This window comes from Marmota monax, unplaced genomic scaffold, assembly GCF_021218885.2.
Source record: "Marmota monax isolate L192 unplaced genomic scaffold, Marmota_monax_Labrador192_F-V1.1 WCK01_AAM20220418_F8-fsc00030, whole genome shotgun sequence".
NCBI classification, from domain to species: Eukaryota; Metazoa; Chordata; class Mammalia; order Rodentia; family Sciuridae; genus Marmota; species Marmota monax.
In genome coordinates, this window is record NW_026691988.1 from 8,221,273 (window position 1) to 8,243,760 (window position 22,488).

General features: G+C 37.5%; 1 protein-coding gene across 7 annotated transcripts in view; it reads right to left on the minus strand.

Moving 5' to 3' along the window:
• Nucleotides 1–22,488, minus strand: part of Map7 (microtubule associated protein 7) — a 175,748-nt gene that overhangs the window by 101,483 nt on the left and 51,777 nt on the right. The gene's annotated exons all lie outside the window — the stretch shown is intronic.

A 22,488-nucleotide genomic window follows, 5' to 3' on the forward strand; every position in this document is an offset into this window, starting at 1 on the left:
GAAGGGAGGACTAAGGGAAAAGGATCTTGATAAAAATCCTTATCCTGGCCTGTCCTTGTAGAATTTAAATGTATGTGGCATAGGAGCCAGAATACTCTGATTAAAATAAATTAAGCTCATGAGTTTGGGTGAGCCTAATTTGGAAAAGAAGATATAATTTATTATAAGAAATTAAAATCCACCAATCCCCCTCTGTTGAGCCCCTTTGAGCAGCTGAAGCTGGCACAGTAGAGATCAGACAACCAGAGCTTCTAAGATGAAGGAGGCTCAAGCACTTACAGGACTGGGCAGTGAAAATTTCTAATGCCCTTGAAACTACAAATACTTAACAGGGGTCCGTGGAGTGCCAGTTCAGTCCAGCATGTTGCTTACATTGTCGAAAGTAGCCTGTATGGATTCAAATTATCTCTCTAGTGCAGGGCTTCTCAACCTGGTACTACAGACCTTAAAGACTGAATAATTCTTCATTATGAATGGTAGTTTAATTATGTGTGATGCTGCCTCACACATTTTTATTTCTTCTTAGTTTATGTATTTTTGAAAACATATCTATTTAAATCTATTTAAACAGAAATCATCTGTGTTAAACATTATTCTGAGGGCTTATAGCCATGCAAACTGGTCTAATTTCACAATAACCCTATTATGCTAATCCTACGGATGAGATAGCTCAGAGATACAGAACAGAAGAGCTTGCTGGGGCCCAGTCCTGTTAGTCTTCTGAATCTGCAAGTTCCCCTTCCATCAACTCAGCACACTCAGATTGAAAATATTTGGGGGAGAAGTTCATTGGCTTAGACAAGGGGAATGAAGGAAAGGGAGGGAGAAGGGAACAGGAAAGACAGTAGAATGAATTGGACATAACTTTCCTATATTCATATATGAATATATGACCAGTGTAACTCCACATCATATACAATCACATCAATGAGATCCTAATTAGAATAAGTTATACTCCATATATGTATAATATGTCAAAATATACTCTACTGTCATGTATATCTAAAAAGAAAAGAAATTCAGATTTTGTAGAATTTGGATTTTCCACATTCTCAATCTTTTTCTTTCCTTTTTTCTTCTTTTTTGATATAAGAGGGAGAGTAAATACCTGTTGGAGTAAGAAAATAAAATATTTAGGGGAGAAAAGTTTTTGTCTGCACTGAAAATATAGACTTTTTTCCTTTTGTTTCCCTAAATAATATAGTATAACAACTATTCATATAGCATTTACATTGTGCTAGGCATTATAAGTAATCTCGAGATGATTTAGAGTATGTGGAAGGATGCAGGTAGGTTATAGGCAAATAGCTTCTTTATAGACAGGAATTGAGTATCTGTGAATTTAGTTATCTATGGCAGGGTGGTCCGGGAACCACTCCCTGTGGAGTGGCTGGTACCAAGGGACAGGAATACCTATAAATAGCAGGCTCTATAATCCCTACACTATACTATGTTCTACTGCAGCATCTGCGCTGTAAATAACATATTGCTTCCAGCACCCAGGAAGCACTCAGGCCACTGTGGCCTGTGGATGGGAAATGACTGGTACCACAAGGAGAGAAGGCAGGCAGGGAAGGAGGACAGGACAGGACATTGTGTGGAGACAGTGCACTACTCTTCCTCTAGGAACAATAGTTTTTTACTAAATGATGGTGCATTCATCCAGAAAAACAACTGAACGCTAACAAGAGAGGAAAGAGAATAAAGAGTGTTATGTATGACAAATGGCATAAGATTTCTATGACTCAGGGCATGGAGCAGTGGGTACTATCAAATATGCATCATCTTGAACTGCACAGTAAATATCTTATGAGGCACAATTATAACTACACACATCATTCTTGTTATTTTCTTAAGACTAAGGCATTAGCTTATCACTCCCCTTGTGGATTCTTTTGATATATAGCAAAACTCTATCAATGTTGGATAGCAGCAGATGGATAAAGATTAAACTGACAACTTACAATTTAAAGTAATGGGAATCACTTTTTAAAAAGGTTTTTAAAAATACATAAATTCTAGTGAACTAAGAAGAAAAGATTTGTTTATAAAGTCAACATCACATGATAATCCATAACAAAAATATTACCATACTCAATAGTTGATGAACTGGGAACTTGACTACAAAGCAGTTTTGGGAGAACTCTGAGGACTCCATGAGCTTCAGTTCCATATGCTTATTTATTTCCCTCCCACTCAATGCCTGCTGTCTCCAGGGTCAAGTTATAGCAGCTCCATGGTTAAGACCACAATTCAGCTAGGCATAGTACTGCAGCTACTCAGGAGGCTGAGGCAAGAGAATTGCTGGTTCGAGGCGAGGCCAGCTTGGGCAACTTGGCAAAAGGCTGCTTCAAAATAAAATAATAAAAAGGGCTGGGGATGTTGTAGCTCAATAGTGGAACACTTGCCTATCAGGTGTGAGGCCCTGGATTTGATTCCCAATACCACACACACACACACACAAAAGAAATCAATCCCTCAGCTCTCCTTCAGTCTGAGTCTGTGCTGCTATCCTCAAAACAGAAGAGAATGGTATCTTGACATGGGATAATGTGGAAGCAGCTCATGTGCTTTGGTACTCGCTCTCTCATCAAATCTGTAATTTGTCACCTTGTTCTTTTTTCTTTTTTTCCCTCTTAGCTTGTGGCTACTAACAAATTGGTTTCTATAAAACAGGAAGTTTTAAGCAGCAGCAAGAACGCTGAGATTAAGAAATAAATACCTAGTTGTATATTCTGCTTGTTTTCACACCCCCAACTTTACTGACATATAATTGACAAATAAAAATTATATATACTTAAGGTACAACATAATGATTTGCTCTATGTATACACTGTGAGACAGTGACCACAATCAATTAACACTTCCATCACCTCACATAGCTTCTGTGTGTGTGTGTGTGTGTGTGTGTGTGTTGAGAATGATTAAGGTCTAGTAGATTTCAATGATTACTGTCTTAGTAGATTTCAAGCATACAACACAATATTAACTATGGTCACCTTGCTGTATGTTGGTTCCCAAGAAGTTGTTCATCTGCTGACTCAAAGGTTTGTACCCCATGACAAACATGTCTCAATTTCCCTACTTCTTCTGCTTGTTCTTAACAAAACCTTATTATGTAGAAATGTGTGATCCTGAATTCTTTTGTATTTCTAAGAAAACATCAGAAATGGGAGGGGTAAGAGTGTGTGCATGTGTAGTTAGGAATATATTAAAAAAGAAGATCTAGTTGTTCTGAAGACAACTGAAAAAGATACTGCATTTACAATGTATTCTTAGTATTTGTGAGAATTAAATTTTTTTGTAGACTTTCAAATATTTTATACAAGGAATATGTAAAAGCTAGATTTGATCTTCAAAATTATCAAAATGATTTGGCATTTGGCAGAACTTAGTATTTACCTAACAAAATGCCAGAAGCTTGGGTATTGCTATTTTAGGAAGCAAGTACTAAGATGTTTTATTTATAGTTATAGAATAGTAAAAGTAGAAATGCATTTTATAGAGGACTTATACTTTTTTCTGAAAAATTTAAAAGCTAAAAGCACATACACATATAGTATTTCTAATTAAAAGACCCTATTCATGCATCTATTAGCTGTTGCAAATTGGTTTTGATCACTGTGGTCTTATCTGAACACATCTAAACTGCTTCGAATCACATGTAACCCTAGGAATACTGCAACATATCACTTTCTCTGGATACCCTCCTTAATCTGAATTCTCCACTTACCGTTTCCTTTGTGTTTAAAAAGTAGCCAGGCTTGGTGGCTCACACCTGTGATCCCAGTTACTCAGGAAGCAGGATTACAAGTTGGAAGCCTACCTGAGCAAATCAGAGACATCTATCTCAAAATAAAAAACTTTAAAAAGGGCTGAGGATATAGTGCAGAGGTAGAAAACTTCTGGGTTCAAAGCCCAGCACGCCCACCCCGCCCACCCCCCCCCCCAACACATACACATACAAGAAGGTAAGTAGTAAATAGTTCTGGGAGGGCATTTGTTTTCCACATTTAGTGTAATCCAGCACTCAATTTTATTTTCCTTCTCAACAGTTATCTTATTCTCTTTTACTTTAGACAGGTCCCCAGAGGATACAGTTCTTAAGACGAAGCTGCTGCCTCTTTATTCCCAGTTTATAGTACCTCGGACAGTGACAAAAACTGTAATGCTGTGTATTTAGGAGAAACTCAATTCAGTTGAAAAGGGACTCTACAGCCAGCTACAGCAAGACACACCTGCAATCTCAGCTACCCATAGGCTAAGGTAAGAGGGTCACAAGTTTGAGGTCATCCTGGGCAACTCAGCAAAACTCTAAATAAAATAAAAAATAACAAGTGCCGGGGATGTACCTCTGTGATAGAGTGCTTGCCCAGCATATGTGAGACCCTGGGTTTGATTGATACCTCCTATTTTCTTTAGGGCAGGAAGTATAACTACTTGGGCTGTTTTTCAAAGTCCACACTTACATACCCAGAACTCTTTGATGGAGACCTCAAATTGCAGAAAGCAATTTTCTTCATGTTTAAATTTCATAGTAGTGGCTGAAACTAATACATAACCAAATGAGTAAGAGTGACTTTTTTTCTACATTGATAGTTTTATAGCATGTCTTAATCAGCCCTTCCAAGTCTTCTTCAGACCCTCACTCCAGGCATACCATCAGCTATAACCAGCTTTCCTGTGGCACTAGTGAGACCCACACTGGTTTAAGGATAATTACACTGAAGTTCTTAAAAATGTTTATGTTGAAATCAAAAGTTCCTTCTGAACATTTCAGCAAAATCAAGTTGCCTAGTCTGAATTATTGAGGCCAAAACTGTTAGAAATTCTAGAGTAAATTTCAGGATCAGTGCAGCGCCATACACTGGCTGGGGCAGGAGGATCAAAAGTTCAAGGCCAGCCAGGGCAACTTACCAACTTCCCATCTTAAAATTAATTTAAAGGGGGCAGGAGGCACCTGGGGATGTAGCTCAGTAGTATAGCATCACCCTGGGTTCCATCCCCAGTACTGGAGTTGGGGGAGCTTACAATGGAAAGAATTCCCACTAAAATACTCTCTCTCCAAGCATTTTAAATGACTTCTAAAAGGTTTATATAGCCATATCCACAAGAGACACTTATAACCACATATTATCTGAATTCTACCTTTGCTGTCCATTCCTGCAAGTTAATTACAATGTATTTTAAAGGGGATTTCACTGATAGAGGATTAATGAAAGAGCCTGACAGCTGGAGTCTTGTATTAGATCAGAAATTAAAATAAGGAATTGACCTAGTTTCAAAAGGGACATTTGTTAATTTCCTCAAACCAAATCAATACAACTTTTCAGGCATTTACCTTCAGAATTTGGGGCTAATATGTTGAGGCAACTGCAAGGAACCAAAATATTTTTCTTTTTTATTATTATTTTTATTTTTTTTTTAGTTGTAGGTGGACACAATACCTTTATTTTTTATTTATTCATATGTGGTGCTGAGGATTGAACCTAGCACCTCACACTCACTAGGCGGGTGTTCTACCACTGAGCCACAATCCCAGCCCTCAAAATATTTCTTCTAAATGTGTAAGAAATTTGTACTAAACATCTTACCTCTTTGACCAAAACAAACAAACAAAATCCTGTTTTATACATCCTGCCTGTGGACATTCCCTCTTTTGTCTCTAGCTCTAGACATTACCATGCCATTCTTAGCAACTAGCAGCTAGTAATGCCATAACAAAATTGGGGAACATAGGGAAGTAAAAACCTCAAGTCGAATACACCCCAAAGCATGAATCTTCACCTTAAAACCTGAGTGACATGCCGCCTACTTGACAAATAGGCAAACACCAGCATCCTCAGTTTGTTTCCAGCTTCGAACTAGAAACTGATTTTGACATTTTCAGACTTTGGTCTTCAATTGTATAACCTGTCAGGTTCATGACTCTAAAAAAGTAGCTAAGTAGCTCACCATTCCCCAGCTCAAACATGTCTCCTGGCTGCCTGCCAAATAAAGGCCCTGTGATGTGTTCCTGTACAGTATTGGAGAATTATTTCTACGCACTCTCCCAGATATCCTATGCTTCTATGCAATGGATGCACTTGCTATTTCTTTAACATTGCTCATGATGTGTGTGTGTGGTGCTGGGGGATGTTATCCAGGGCCTCACACACACAAGGCAAGTACTGTACCACTGAGCAACCCCCCTACCCCCTCTTTCCTTCTTCACTGCCACCATTCTTTCTATTGGAAATGTTTTTCCAATTATCTGTTTAAAGCTTTCAAATATTTTTAGGAGCCAAGGAAGCTCCATGAAGTCTATCTTAATTCTCTCAGCAAAAGAATCTGTTTCTTGCCCTCTTTCTATGAAATCAACACCATGTTGGTTAGCCTTCCCTAACAGCATCATACAGAGGGGACTATCAGACTCAGTGTCTAGCCCCTGAGGCTACGTGTATAACTAAGCTCAAGAAACAGTCTAAATTCCAACAGCTTACCTTCCACTATATGGGTCAATTTCCACTAGCATTAGAGTGTTTATTCCAAAAGATTATCAACTAGACAAGTAATACATATTAAATGGAGAAAATAGAGAATATGAATAAGCACAAAACATTTAAGCTTCAATCTCAAAATTCAGATGTAACTGCTATAAATATTTTGCTACCTGTCCTTTTTGTCCTTTTGTTTTTCAGTACTGGGAACTGAACCCAGAGGCACTTTACCACTGAGCTACATCCCCATCCCTTTTCTAAATTGCTGAGGCTGGTCTCAAATTTATGATCCTCCAGCCTCAACCTCACAAGTCCTGATTACAAGCAGGTGCCACCACTCCAAGCTAATATCTGTTCTTGTAGATTTTTTTCAAACAGTATGGGTGTGTGTGTCTGCATCAGTATTTTCACATAAGAAGCATTTTGGAATCTATTTGATTCTAGACATCTATATAACAAGTATGTTTCTAAAACACTTTTACTAATGGCTGCTTAATATTGAATTGTAGAAAAACATTATAATTTATGTAGGAGATACCCAAACTTCAGGTTGTTTCTAATTTATTGATGTTATAAACAAGGCTGCCTATTGAATTGAACAAACCAATGTCTGAAGGATAAATTCCTTAAGAGGAATTGCTAAATCTTTGGTTAGGAACATTTTAAAAGACTTTTACCCACTCTCCCAGATAGCCTATGTTTTTGTCAAAGAGAGCTCTTTTGTTGCACCCTGACTGACAGTGGCAATTTATTCTACTAGTTCCTTGTATTTACCAAATTCCTGTTGTGTTCCAGGAACTGCCCTTCAAGACTCTTAGATCCATGCAATACATGATCAAGGTTATGAAGAAAACTATGCAACACTATTGGGGTGGGGTGGGGGTCAGAAAAGACCTCTCCAAGCAAGTAGCAGTGCAGGTGGGGGAGGGTGCAATCATCCCAGAAACCAAGGAAAATAGTGCTTGAGACAGGGATTAGAAGAGCAAAGACCCTGAGTCAGAACAAACAACTCGTATTAAGAAGAAATGACAGCAACTGTAGTTCAGGATAAGGATTTTACACCAAAACCTGTGACAAAACATTTGGCACTGAAAAAGCTTTATTTAAACAGGAAGACCAGGATCTGACCTGGCCACTGTGTAAACTGGTTGGAGGTCGGGTGGATGGGGAAGGGGCAAGTACAGATGAGACAAAATTCATTAAAATCACCTTCATTTATTTTCTAAATTTTAACATGGAAAAGGCTAAAGTAGAGAACACAAGAGATTCCGCCAAGTTCTTGTAAATAATGAACAGATGAAGCAGGGCATGCTGGTGCACACCTGTGACCCCAACTACTTGGGAAGTTGAGGCAGAAAGATCACAAGTTCAAGGCCAGCCTGGGCAACTTAGTGACACCTATCTCAAAAAGAGCTGGCGGTGTAGAGCATTTACCTAGCACATGTGAGACCCTGGTTTGGTTTCCAGTGCAAAAACAAAGGAAAAACAAAAAGATGAGAGGAACTAAAATTTACAATTCCTGATCTATAATTCTTACTCCACTTACTCCAGGATTTCACTATGTGGAAAAGCAATCAGTTACATTAAAAACAAAGAACACTGAGAGTATACATACATACTTTCAGGATATGTTGTGTTTTCTCTCCCCATGTGCCTATTTCTTAGCTGCATCTGCAAAGAGGAGCTGGAGGAAAGGATTCTCCTGTCACAAAGCACCCAGATCTTATATTTAAAATATCAACCTCCACGAAAAGGAATCAGAGCTACCAGACCAAAGACTGATTTCAAGGTTGAATCAAGGGAAGTACAAGTCTGGAAGAGTTTATGCCAGATAGTAAGGAGATGTCAAAATGACATAGGTGACAATTTGAAACTAATCAAATCTGAGAATTATAATTAGCAAAAATAATTAAAACCCACAAAATGACTATTCATGAGTCTATGCTGATATAAACAAATAAGAGAAGGGAAAGCTCTTCCTCATGGTAGATAGCCAACTATAAATGTAGCAAGAGTATTGAATTTGAAGGTCACTCTTTGGCAACTAGCACAATACTAACCGATTCAGTGATGCTAAAACTAGTGAGTGAATACATGAGGAAGAATGGAACATTTAGATAGTTTTAAAATATCTTCCTACAAAGATACTCTTTACAAAGCAAAAATTAGTCATTTGACAGTGGAGAATGTCAGGTGATGGAGGTCACTGTCATCAGGCTTGGGACAAGTCAACATGTGCCTCCTGATATGACACATGGAGGACCAAGTGCCACTCTTGTGGCATTCCTGAGAAGTATAAAACCTGAACCTAATCGTCAGAAACATAAAATAAATCCAACTGAGGGACACCCTATAGGGTAACCAGCGGAAATAACTTCGAAAATGACACCATCATGAACTACACAGACAGATGCAGAGGAAGAGCTGAAGATTACAGACACAATAACACAGTGCATAATCCTAGATTTTCTTTTCCTATAAAAGAGACCACTGGGCAAATGGTGAATAAAGTCTGTAGATTAGAGAATTCTTAATTTGATAAATATAATATAGTCTGATAAGACTGTTCTTGTTTTTTAAGGAGAGAATTAAAAATAAATACTCTAAAATGTTAATATTTAAAGAATCTGAAAGGTACACAATTTTTTTGAAACATCTCACAAATTTTCAGTTTTTCTGTGAGTTTGACATTATGTGTACAATTTTTTTTTTTTTTAGTAGATGGACACAATACCTTTATTTATTTATTTTTATGTGGTGCTGAAGATCGAACCCAGTGCCTCACATATGCTAGGTAAGTGCTCTACTGCTAAGCTATAGCCCAGCCTTATGTGTACAGTTTTTAAAATGACTTAAAACAAGGCTTGAGCACAAAAATAAATGGAGTTCCTATTCTTAATTGTCTAAAAAAAATGCAACTTTTGACTTTATGTTCATTGGACCATTAATTAAAATGGAAAAATTACTGTTAATTTGTTTTACAGTAATTTTTTTTCCTAAAAGCAGACTAGAACATTTTCTCCAAAGCAAGAAGTGGAAGAGGAAAACAAGCTGTTTATCTGCTCCTTCTTCATCCCAATTACCACCATCTTGCTATGAACCTCAGAAGAAATAAGAAAATCTATGCCTTCACATAGTGGCCCTCATTCAGATATTTTTTTTTTTAAAGAGAGAGAGAGAGAGAGAGAGAGAGAGAGAGAGAGAGAGAGAGAGAGAGAGAGAGAATTTTTTTAATATTTATTTTTTAGTTTTCGGTGGACACAACATCTTTATTTTATTTTTATGTGGTGTTGAGGATCGAACCCAGTGCCCCGCGCCTGCCAGCCAAGCGCGCTACTGCTTGAGCCACATCCCCAGCCCCAGATATTTTTTAATCTTTTTCTTTTTCAGAAAACAAATCAATTTTATTGGCCCAGATGAAAATAAGCAATTAATCGGCTGTCTAATTTTAAACTGGCCAAAAATAAGCATAAAAGTTGAGCAAAGAACAATGTGAGAGCAAAACCCATTGACCCTGGGGCAAAGGGATCAACATATTGGGGAGCAGTGACAGAGGACCAAGGAGGATTTTAGGTGCCAGCTTCCCCACACCAGGCATCAGAAACTTTAGATTTTTTTTTCTATTGAGAGAGAGAGAGAGAGAGAGAGAGAGAGAGAGAGAGAGAGAGAGAGAGAATTTTTTTTAATATTTATTTTTCAGTTTTCGGTGGACACAACATCTTTTATTTTTATTTTATATGGTGCTGAGGATCGAACCTACCCAGCGCCCTGCGCATGCCAGGCGAGCGCGTTACCGCTTGAGCCACATCCCCAGCCCGAGATTCTTAATTCTTATTTCAAAATAAGCCCCAAAAGATCCACCTCTAGAAAGGCCAGCAGTCCCCTCCAGGGTGGTCCTCACATTGAAAGCTCCAGTCAGGTTCAAAACTGGCATTGCTCTCACACATAAAACCCTAAAGGATATACTTACTCTATTCTTTTCCCCCAGAGTAAAATAAATGGTCTCGTATCAAAGAGTAATCTTGAATTATCAATAAAAGCTACTTTAGTTGGACCCTAGCATGATTCACATGTTAGTGTCACTTGTTTAAAAACAAAACAAAACAAAAAAACCTCATTTATTTCTCTCCATTTCCTCCTCTTCCCCAAAACAGTCATTCCAGAATGTATCTATATAATGCTTTCTTTGCCACCTAAATTATTAAACACTAAGACAATGGGTTGACTTCCTCAGCTTTCTTTACTAAAATCATGAGCACAAAAATACAAGGTTAAGAAGACATTTTCCTCATTTATTAGGTTGTTTTGTGTATACGTGTGCCTGAATAGAGGTATTTATATATCTATGAAGATTGCAAAATAAATCTAAACATGTTCAGTCATTCTTGAACTGTGAATCATAACAATGACATTCTCAATCACTTATCCAAAAGGATAAGAGTATGCCGAGTCATGCTTTCCAAAAAGTGGGGTTGTGATAGTCAATGCAGTTGGAAAATGGTGTGAGCCATTTCCTCTTTGGGGAGTTACAATATAAATAATTATATTACATGTTTTGAGGAATCCTCGTTAATTTTGTGGTGCTGGGTATCACACCCAAGACCTTACGCATGTTAGGCAAGTACTCTACCCCTGAGCTATATCCCCAGCCCTTGAAGAATCCTTAAAACAAGCAATTTAATAAGAGTCTCTCAAACTTGATTTAGTCAAGTCTCCCAAACTTTTTCTTTTTTTTTCCAGTAATTTCTAATATGGGACACACCTTGCAAATGTCATTTCAGCATGTTTATGTGTTTGTTACATTATTTCAGGATTCTCTTTAAAAGAGGTATGGTTATTTATATGATTATTCCAACAGGATTATTTCCCATAAAATGAACACAATGTAGCAGTGCATTCTCTGTGTAAGTCAAATGTACCAGTATAAGCAGCACATTGACTGGAAATGTAGAGGAAATCAAATTTAGAGGGTCACTGGATTGCCTTAGCAGAAGGTAACTAAATTTGATGACTTAACGATCAATTCCACTTAGGTTTTTTTTTTTTTTTTAATGCCTTAAATATAAATCCATAATGCATTTGCACAGATGGCAAAAATAGATATTAAACTCCATTAGTAGGCTCCATAAGTCTGATGTGGACGAAATTTTTCCCCCACTTCCTAGAACCTTGTGAAATGTCAAGTACATCTAATGGACCAATTAGAGTGGTGAACCATCACAGCCTGCTCACAGTTGTATGTAAACAAACCCTTGTAACAACAAGTGCAATGGACTGCAAATGCCAATGCTCTCTAAATCCTGGGTGTAGGAAAACTAGAGCAGTTATCTCTTCAGTTCATTAAACCCAATGGAAAAATCACCATACGTATGCAAAAATCTGAGACATTTATTTGAAAAGAAGTGGTGTGGGATGGGGAATAAAGGCGGAAAGATTCTGTTTGATTCCTCATAAGGTACAATATTGTGGGACAGGCATAACCATGAACACCAGGATGAAGGTGTCCCCATCCCATCAATGCCAACAACACAACAGAGGGCTGCCAGGAACAGGCTGCAGTGCGGCATCCCTGGAGGCAGGAGGCTGCTGCTCTAATAGCTGGAGCTCTTCTCCACAGCTTTGAGTCCCTAAATAATTTAAGCACATCTATTCTTTTTTCAAATTAAATCCTCTGTATATAATTTTACTAATAGCAGCCATATGGGAAGCATCTGTAGCTTTCCTCAATTCTAATTTTCATAGACAGAAAAGACATTGACAAAAATAGCTCCACAGCCTGGGATAGCCACTGCAGATTGACCTAGTTAGATTCAGCATGCAGAGGCATCCGAGCTGGCTTAATCCTGTCCCGGCTGCCAGGCGGTGGTGGTGCCCAGAGTCTAGGCTTTATGGTTCATCAGGTCTTAAGAGTTTACATTTTATAGGTCACTTGGGTACTTGAAATCATTTTAGTGTGGATCTTACCACTGAATGTCATTCCCAAATCAATGTAAACAACAATGTAAATAAACAATAAAACTCTTCATAACAATATTAAATAGCTAATGATAAAAGGTATTTATTATACATGTAATCAGAAAAAGATAAGTATTCTTTATTTATAAAAAGAAAAAAAAAAAAGGATAATCACCACAACAGAAACTGTCAGAAAAAGGGGCTGGGACTGTAGCTCCATGGCAGAGCTCTTGCCTAGAATGCTTGAGGTCCTGGGTTCCACCTCCAGCAACATCCCCCAGAAAACAAACAAACAAACATGTAATCCCTGCAAAAAAGGAACCTGCTAACAAGCATATAAAAATGTTCAATACTACCAGTAATCAAAGAAATGAGAATTAAAACAACAAGCCACTGTATCTTTGCCCATAAATGTAAAAACAATTTCAAAGAGGCTACCCTTCTGTTTCAGAAGAATATTTCAAAAATGCCTCTGATACTAAGTGGAAAGAAAATGTGTCATAAGATCACAGATGTACTGATATGCCGACTTTGCAAACACATACATATGTACACAAAATTTGTAAAAGCCAGAATGATATATATCAAAATGCTAATGTAGCTAGGTATAGATGGTGGGATTTAGAATGATTTTTAAATCAATTTATAATCATTTTCTGTGTAGGTAAATGATACTTTGTTTTCTTGTTAGGAAAATACATGTTACACATAAAAATATTTAGGCAGTAAGAAAGGAAAGATGCCTGGAGACCACTTTTGTTCACAATCTTCTATTCTTCAGTTGTAAGTGGTGGTGGAAAAGGTGCCTGAAAGCAGATCATGATTGTGGATGTTCACCTCCTGGGCTGTAGAGAGCTGAGAGTTGGGGGTAAGCTGCATTCCTTCCAGGAAAAAAGGCCTCCCCAGTAGTTCTCAGGAAGACAAGCCTGTGTCATGTTCATATCACATTCACACCCAGTCAATTCTAAGAGTTTACAAAAGGCAAATTTCTGTGACTGTGATTTGATTCTCAAAATCAATTTTTGAAATTTTAAGTAGCTTCTAGATAACATTCTTGTACAAGTTTTTCCAGTTTTGGGGAAAAACATATGCTAAGTATTAAGTGCTCACACATTTTTGTTCACTTTTTATAGTTTGAAGGAGGTGTTGACACTATTTTGGCAGTCTTTTAGCAGAGATTTCTTTCTTTCTTTTTTTGTATCACCAAATGCAGCAGAAGCAAACAATGTGTTTCAATGTTTATTTTGTGAAAACAATGGGCTCCATGAAAAAAATGATCATTGACACAAAATTTTACTTTTATTACTAAAATATAAAATAAATCTTCCAGTGAAGCAACAAACATTCATTGATTCTGCTATCTCTTGGTGAGCTCATATATGAGAATTATGAATCACAGGAAACCTGCAAAACGTAGGTAGGAACTTTAAAGTTTTATGCATGATCTGCTTGGATCCCCACAGACCATGCTTACCTTTACTATCCCTTTTGCAATGTTTTTTTTCTAATTTCTGATTTTAATAGGAACAGACAGACTGTAGTAGTTCCAAATTAAGGCCTTATCTTCCAAGGATAGACTTTTTGTATGTATATATTGTATTGGCATTGAACCCAGGAATACTGTACCACTGAGCTACACCCCCAACCCTTTTCTGTTTTTGAGATAGGGTCTCATTAAATTGCTGAAATTAGCCTCAAACTTCCAATCCTCCTGCCTCAGCTTTCCAAGTACCTATGGTTATAGTTATGTACAACTTTGCCCAGCTCAATTTTAAAAAATAAAATTTAAGAATTCATCCCACCACCTGCGGAGAGGGAGAGAGAAAATCAAAACTTGTTGTAATGGCAAGTAAAGAATTGCATAAATTCACTTTTAACCTGAAAAGCAACTCATGAATCTTCAACTAGAAAAAGGTATGTTTAAGTTGCTATTAGGGAATACCTGATTTAATATATACAAATTGTGGTTTTTTTCGTTGTTCTAGAATATCTTTTATTATTGAATACATACATAGAGTATAACTTCTCATTCTTCTGGTGGTACATATTGTAGAACTGAATTGGCTGAGGAGCTGAGGCTGTAAGCTCAGTGGTAAAGTGCTTGCCTCACATGTGTGAGGCACTAGGTTCAATCCTCAGCACCACATAAAAATAAATAAAGTTACTGTGTGTTCATCTACAACTAAATATTTTAAAAAATTATATTGGTTGAATAATCATACATGGACATAGAATAGTAAAGTCCGATTCAGTCTATCTTTCCTATTCCCATTCTCCCTCCCTTCCCTTCATTCCCCTTTTTCTAATTCAAAATACTTAAATTCTTCCCTAACCCCCTACCTTATTATGAAATTAGCATCTGCATATCAGAGAAAACATTCAGTCTTTGATTTTTCTGGGATATGCTTATTTCACTTAGCACAATAGTCTCCAGTTCCATCCATTTATGGGCAAATGCCATAATTTCATTGTGTGTGTGTGTGTGTGTGTGTTGCTGAGTAGTATTCCATTGTGTATATATATCACACTTTCTTTATCCAGAGAATACCTGAATTACTCTTCCCTTTTATCCCCAATATTAACCTCAGGTAAGAATGGAAAAGGAAGCATTATTACTTCATTTTACCTCTTCATGCTGTTTATTAAATCTGGCTACTGTATACTCTACTCCTGTGTCATCACAATGCTCTTATACTGAGGGTCTGGATGGTCGGTCAGACAGACCCTCATGGCAATATCCTGTCTTCTATGTGAATGGATGCAAATGTTTCAGAGTGACCAACTTAAAAGTTGCCAGCACTGTGGAAATAACACAGGCAGATCAGCAGTGGGGAGGAATTCCAGTAGAACTCTTGGGCACTTTATGGTTTTAAGATTATGAGAATAAGGGATGAGTAGTTGTGAACACAGGAAAGGAAGAATTCACCTGGAGAGGTAAAATATTAAATACACTACATTGGAAGACCCCCTAAAGAACTGAAGAGAGCAAACTATAGATCTGAAGAGAAAGAAAAGCTGATCTCTGATTAAATAAATGACAACATGGAACCAAAATTAGGAGTTCCACATTTGTTTCAAAAATTCATGACTTAAAACAAAACGAGACCCTCAACTAAGACCAAATACAACATGGTTCCCTCTGCCAGTTTTCTAACTTGAAGACTTTAAATTTACCATATCATAGTTGTGAAAATCCATTCATGGTTGCCAAGACAACAACAAAGCCCTTTGTAAGAACGAGAGCAGCAAGCTCGTGACAGTGAACTTGGGGCAGCATCAATTATACTCAGAGATTCACAAGACGCTTCTGACTTGGAGATAGCCAGACAGACACACAAACCTGCTTCCAACATGTTCTTCCCTCATAAACTGGAACAGGATCTTTAGCCTTGTCAGCTAGTAAACAATAAAAATCCCTCTATGTCTACACAGAAAGTCACAAAGAGAAATACACTAGCCATTAAGCCTCTAACAATCACATGCTGTAACTATTAATCCTGTATTTATTAGGATCTGCTTTCAAAATAGAAGGGGCACAAGCTACCTAAAGGCCAGGAATAGAAAAATCATTGTAAGATTCCCGAACAACCCACTTGAAAGTTATCAGAAAGATTTTAAGGAGCTAGATGAAGTTCTAATAATGTAATTTAATTATGTGAAGTAAGAAATCCAAAGAAAAGCTACTTTATTCTTGTATCAGTCAACCATCTCTTATCTGAAATGCTTGGAATCAGAAGTGTTTTGTGTTATGGATGTTTTTCTTTTTTTGGAATATCTGCATGTACACAAGATATCTTCATGATGGGGGGGGGGTCTTAAGTCTAGACATGCAACACAATTCACGGTTCCTGTAACAGTTATACACACTGCCTGAAGGTAATTTTACATAACACTTCTAGCACACCTGCGTTTTTTTAAATTTTTAGTTGTCAATGGACCTTTATTTTATTTATTGATATATGGTGCTGAGAACGAAACCCAGTGCCTCACACACGCTAGGCAAGAGCTCTGCCACTGAGCCACAACCCCCCACCCTCACCCCCCACCGACACCTGCATTTTGACTGTGCTCTATCCCATGAGGTCACTTGTGGCATCATGTTGATGTTTCAGACTGTGGATCATTTTGAATTTTCAGATTAAGGATGCTCCTGATAAATGATGTAAGACACAGTCTGACCTCGTTAATTAAACATAACCTCTGTACGTTGTAAAAGGCAAACTCAGCCAGCTCCAAGAAAAACAGAGAGTGGGCTGTGGTACTCTCAGATTACTCTCATGTCTTGTCACCCAGTTCTGGACATTTAGTACCCTCCTTCCTCAAGAATTCTTTTTTCACCCTTAATAACAGACGACAACTCAATATTATCAACTATGGCATGGGGCATTTATTTCAGATATTTGTTTTTACCTAATAGCAGAGCAAATGCACATTCCCTGAGGTACCTTACTTTAGACTTTATCAAACAGCATGGTCTTTCAAGATGAGTCTGATTCATCCTTTTGAAATAAGTGGGAAGCGGAAATGTGTATGTGTCCCTTATTCTCCGTATAGACACATAACTATGCTACTTGAAATTGTGAAGGCATATTCCATCACTGCTGCTCCATGGGACTGAGGCCCCACCCTAGCCTTCTAGAGACCTGCCTATCATGCCTTTGCCTGAAGACCCTCCTCCTAGTCCCCTCTGGAGCAGCTGTCTTATCTGCTAGGCATCCCCTTCGCCTTCTCTCTACAACTACTCTTCTCTCAGATGCACATTTTATGCTATTGAAAATATGCTGCTATGGCATTACTGCAATTAGGTCTTTGTGACATTTTCTGAAGTCCTAGAATCCATCTCTACCCTTCTATGCCATTTTGCCTTTAATAATGATGTTTCTGAAATCGAGAGATGATAACTATACAAACTCCCAGACTATTAAGCTTGTTTTCAACAGGTAGAATTGTTAAATAAAAAAGCTTTAAAATTATACTGTAGGAGTCTAAAACAGATTTCCTTCATTGTGGTTTGTGTTAAATCAAAAATAGTTAAATAGGGCAATTTCATATAGACCAAACTAATACCTGACCCAATTTATGCCAGTGATTTCAAGTGCCAGGATGAGCTGTTTGTGCAAAGACATGACAACCAGCAAGCCTCTTGTTCCTGGGACAAAGCTGTTTATGACTAGTGACCTAGATTTCTCACCCTGTGGTGCCTGAATCCAGTCTATTAAATGGCATCGCCCAGTTTATCATGACAACTACTTAGACAGTGGCAGCCATTACTCACACACAGCACAGAAGGAGGAAAACAACCCGGTGAGAAAGCTGTGCTCTGTGCACTAGGTTAACATTATCGGCAAGCAAGGAACAAAGCCAAAGAATAAAACAAAGAGTAAAAGTAGAGCTTTAATCTCTCTCCCTGTTCCTTACTTCTTTTCCAAAATCATTTTTATAATGTGAGTACAACATTTATTTCATGGGCTACCTTGCTTGAATGAAGATCCTAGATTAAATATGGAAATAAACCCCAAAGCAAATACATTAAAATGATGCTCCTATAATCTTCTCCACATGATTGGCTGGCTCTGTTTGGCTTCATATGCTGATCTGAAAGATGGGCATTCATGGGAAAATAACAGATTATGATATAAATGTGATCTTTGTACACAATAAATTCTCATCCAAAGTTTTTACATAATCAATACTCTGTATCCCCAATATTCAATAAGTTGCTAGGGAAATTGAGAGAGTAGACATTTTTTCTCTCCTGCTCTCCTATTCAGGGGCTTGTATTCCAATATGAGATAGCTAGACAAGTTAAAAAAAAATAGCTATAATGCAAGCCATTGCGGGTTACGTATACTAAAGCAGTAAATAATGCAATCACTTCCAATAAAGTCTTTGGATCCAGTAATATAAAATATTATCTCTATGCCAGGCACTGTATCTAGTGTCTTTAAATAGACAGCTAAGCACTAAGCATTCTTGAACCTGAAGCTTATATTCGTCTTCTCTCTCTCTCTCTTTCTTTTTTTTTTTTTTTTTTTGGAGGTACTAGGGAATCAAACCCAGGGCCTTATGTATGTTAAGCACATGCTCTACCACTGAGCTTCATCCTAGTTCTGATCTTTGACTCCCGGAATCATGCACGGCCCCATCTGATCTTCTAACCGATGAAGAACAAAGAGAAATTTTCTCTCAAATAATTGCTATTTGTTACAAAAGTACATAAGATGTAAATATATATATATATATATTCCTTTTTCTTTGGGAATTTGGGAAAAGGCATTTACATTTCCCTGGTCTGAGTTTTTTCATTTGAAAAATAAAATGAAGGTTTCATTCTAATTACTCAGCTATGGCAGTACAGTTGGAAAAAAAATCACAAGATGAATAATGAATTTAACTCATTTTGAAATTACAGTTTAAAAATAAAATTTAAAAGACAAAAGTTGTAAATGTAAACTTATGTATCTTAACCTTTCTAGTTGATCCAAAGAAATTTTCCTGAGAGCCAAAGAGATAAAGAAATGGGAAAGGATATATTCATTCAATATATTCTCAGGTAGGAACAAAGCCAGTGGCTATGTCAGAACCCTTTCTAGCATTATCAAATTACTTACTGGCCATCTACCTAGAAGAAACAAACATCACTGGACAGAAAATAATGTACATACATTTATGTAATTTTATGTAAAATTCATGGATTGTTTTATGTTCTAAAACCAAAATTCTGTTTTTTTTTTTTAAAAAAAAAGGTTGAAAAAAGCTTTTTGAATAAAATCATACAAAGCTTAAAGCTGCTATATTTAATAGCTCTAAAAAGAAACTTTAATGTAGTCTCTGCCTTCAACTTTTCTAAAATACACATTTGACTACGGGAGATGAAGAAACCTTCTGTCAGTAAAACCCTCACCACCCTTTAAATAAAATTCTTAAAAAAATCACAGTCCTATAATAATTATCTCAAAAAAGTTTTTCAAATAATTCCCATGAAACAGTGAACATCCAGCTGAGAGCACCATCATTCTCATAGGGATTCAATTACTTTTCAAAGTCTGAAATGTGAGGAGGAGGCTTTCCTGCAGAAGCATGCTGGTCCCCATCCTCCCATCTATGGCTTTACCTCCCCATAAGTCTAAGGACAGCATTAGATTCTTTCTACCATCCTACAGCATTCTATAGTGAGGTACACAAGTTGAAACCCAGCAATACAACTGTGAGGTTATTATTAAACCTTTGAGCTTCGGATTATACATCTACACAATGGGGGCGGCACAACCCACCTACCTCTCAGGTTATAAGTAATTAAAATACATACAGAGTTCTGAGTACCTTACCATCTTTATTTGTAAGATATAAACACACATCTCTTTTTCTCAGAGGTTGAAATCCAAAGCAGTGATAACAACTGGAGCCTATCTGTTTATAAATATTTATATATAAATATTTATTATTTAACAGAAAATAAATATTCCCTGAGCTGAGTTTGTAGAATCAAAGCAGCTGAGGCAGGTGCCTTCAGTCTTGTGGCCTCTAGAATAGACTGTGACTTGGGAAACAGAGAAGGGAAATACGAGGATCTACCATCACAAAGGCTATAGACACAGGGTGAGATATTCAATAGCTAAATTAGAATCCTGACAGATTTAGTAACAGATTTGGTGGCAATTATAATATTGAGGCTTTCATTCATTGTGAAAAATGATCGGATGTGCTCAGTTATTTTAGTTACATACATTTTACTTATATTATCCTTAGGAAAAGATCTATAGTTTTCTGGAAAGAAATCTCTCACCATAGAAATATTTGCTCAGAAAATCCATTGCTAATCCTATGGTTGAGTAATAGTGTGAATGAACTTAATGCCACACTGTTATGTTACACCTAAAAATGTTTAAGATGGTAAGTTGTATATGTATATAAATATCTCATATTTGTAGAGTATATATAACCACAATTTAAAAAAAAAATCCTTACATAATCCCTGCCCTTCCTTTAGTAATTTTATTGAACACTGAGGCTACAACTAATCTACAGGATTCCTTCATTACTGGGTCATGTTTAAATGGAAGAGACAGCAATAGGAGACAGACAACAAAGAAAAGAGTGTTCAAGATATAAGATGTATCCCTCTGAGCGGCCCATGAAGCAAAACTTGAGAACACGGCAACTTCATACCACCTCAAATCCCATGCATCAAATCAATGGGCCGAATATTTCCTTGAGAGCCTCTGGATCCAATACCGTGAGCAGAACTGGTCCTCATAGCCAGATGGAAGGCCACCACACATGCAAAAAGGGAGAGAAAGTACCTCATCTTATAAAGCTGAAGCCCTCATAAAACTTCACATAAAGTAGCATCAACCTTCTCAAAACACAAAGTCCAAGGCCCAGAGAAGCCCTGTCCTCCCCTCTTAACATTTATCATTGTTGCTGACTTTCTCCTCAGGACCACTCCTTCTATGGTCCTTGAATCTCTAAGACCCTGAAAAATTTGAAGTTCATGTTCTTCCAGGGAGAGGAGAAGGGTATTATCACCATCTGACTTACTCAGAGAAGTGGTTTCTAAACTACCAGAAGTCCAAGAGCTCTGAATCCTCTCAGAAAAAAATGTGCACCCATCCACTGTGTGCAGAACATCCTGGTGTAGTCGTGGCCACCCCAACCTTGCACTCCTGCACTCAGGATCCAGGGTTTACAGGCATAGGTTTTATCTTCCTGACAAGGATATGTGAGAATACACACATACTGGGTGTTTTTGATTTTGTTTTGTTTTGTTTTGAATGTAGTCCTGATGGGTAGCTTAAGGTTTTTCTTGGAAAGTACTTTCTACTGGGATTTAGATGGGCCCACAGGCTCCCGGTGTGGGAAAGGATAGGTATTTGGATATAATTTAGAGATATCTACAAAATTTTTATATTTTTCTGGAAAAATGACATATTCAAGTTTACATGATAGTTGTCATTAGGGATCGCAAGACATACATTTCCCTCTTGCATTTTATTTAAAAAGATCAAAACAAGGAAGAACTAAATAGTTGAAAAGAAAACATTGACATGAAAGCTGAAATCAGTTACTAATTTCTCCTTAAAAATAAAGGCTGAAGGAGGGCTAAATATGTAAGGACTGTTTCAGTCTGAGGAAAATATTTCTATGCTACAAATTCTAAAAAGCGCAACTTCCATCCCCAAACCACATATTATTGACTGACTTCTTTTGTCATTTGAACATACTGGGCATCTCTCCCCATCCAAGGGACTGGGCAAAGGCAACTAATGACTTATAAAAAAAATATTGGCTCTTTTCTCCTCAGGGGAAGAAAAGAAGTACATGTTGGGTCTCATGACTCTGGTCTTGGCAGGGTGGGACAGTGTGTAAGCAGACAGTACTAGTTCACAACTATCTATGGTTGGAAGAGAAGCTTAAGTGGTCACAAGAAGACAGACAAGTAAGCATCCTCTCATGCGTGTTTCATTCTTCCATTCATACAGCTAATACATGAATGGGTAGGACAAGTTTCCTATCAAAACTGCATGGGATAGCCAGGCATGGTAGCACATGCTTATAATACCATCTACTTGGGAGGCTGAGGCAGGAGGATCACAAGTTTGAGGCCAGCCTGGGCACCTTAGCTAAAAAGGGATGGGGGATGGGTGGGTAGGTATTCAGTAGAAAACTTGCTGAGCACATGCAAAGCCCTGGATTTCATCCTCAGTACTGAGTGGGGAGGCGAGGAAACTACAGGGAACTAATGCTTAATAGGAAAATGTCAATATCATGTTTCTCTGAGTTCCATTTTCCTTTTACCAAAGAAGATTAATGATTTTCATATAGCCCCCAACATGAATAGAGCATTTAACTCAAATTGTATAAATATTTCTCCTTACAGAAACAATACTATCTGTTACTCTGGCCCCTAGGAGGAGCCCATTTGACCCTCACCTAAAAAACTGATCTAAGCCAAGTACTGTCTTCAGTGCCACCATCTAACCAGAGCTTCAACCAAAACTGCAAGGAATATCTCCCTACAGCTACAGAAGTCAGCGCTTTTCCCTGTTCAACA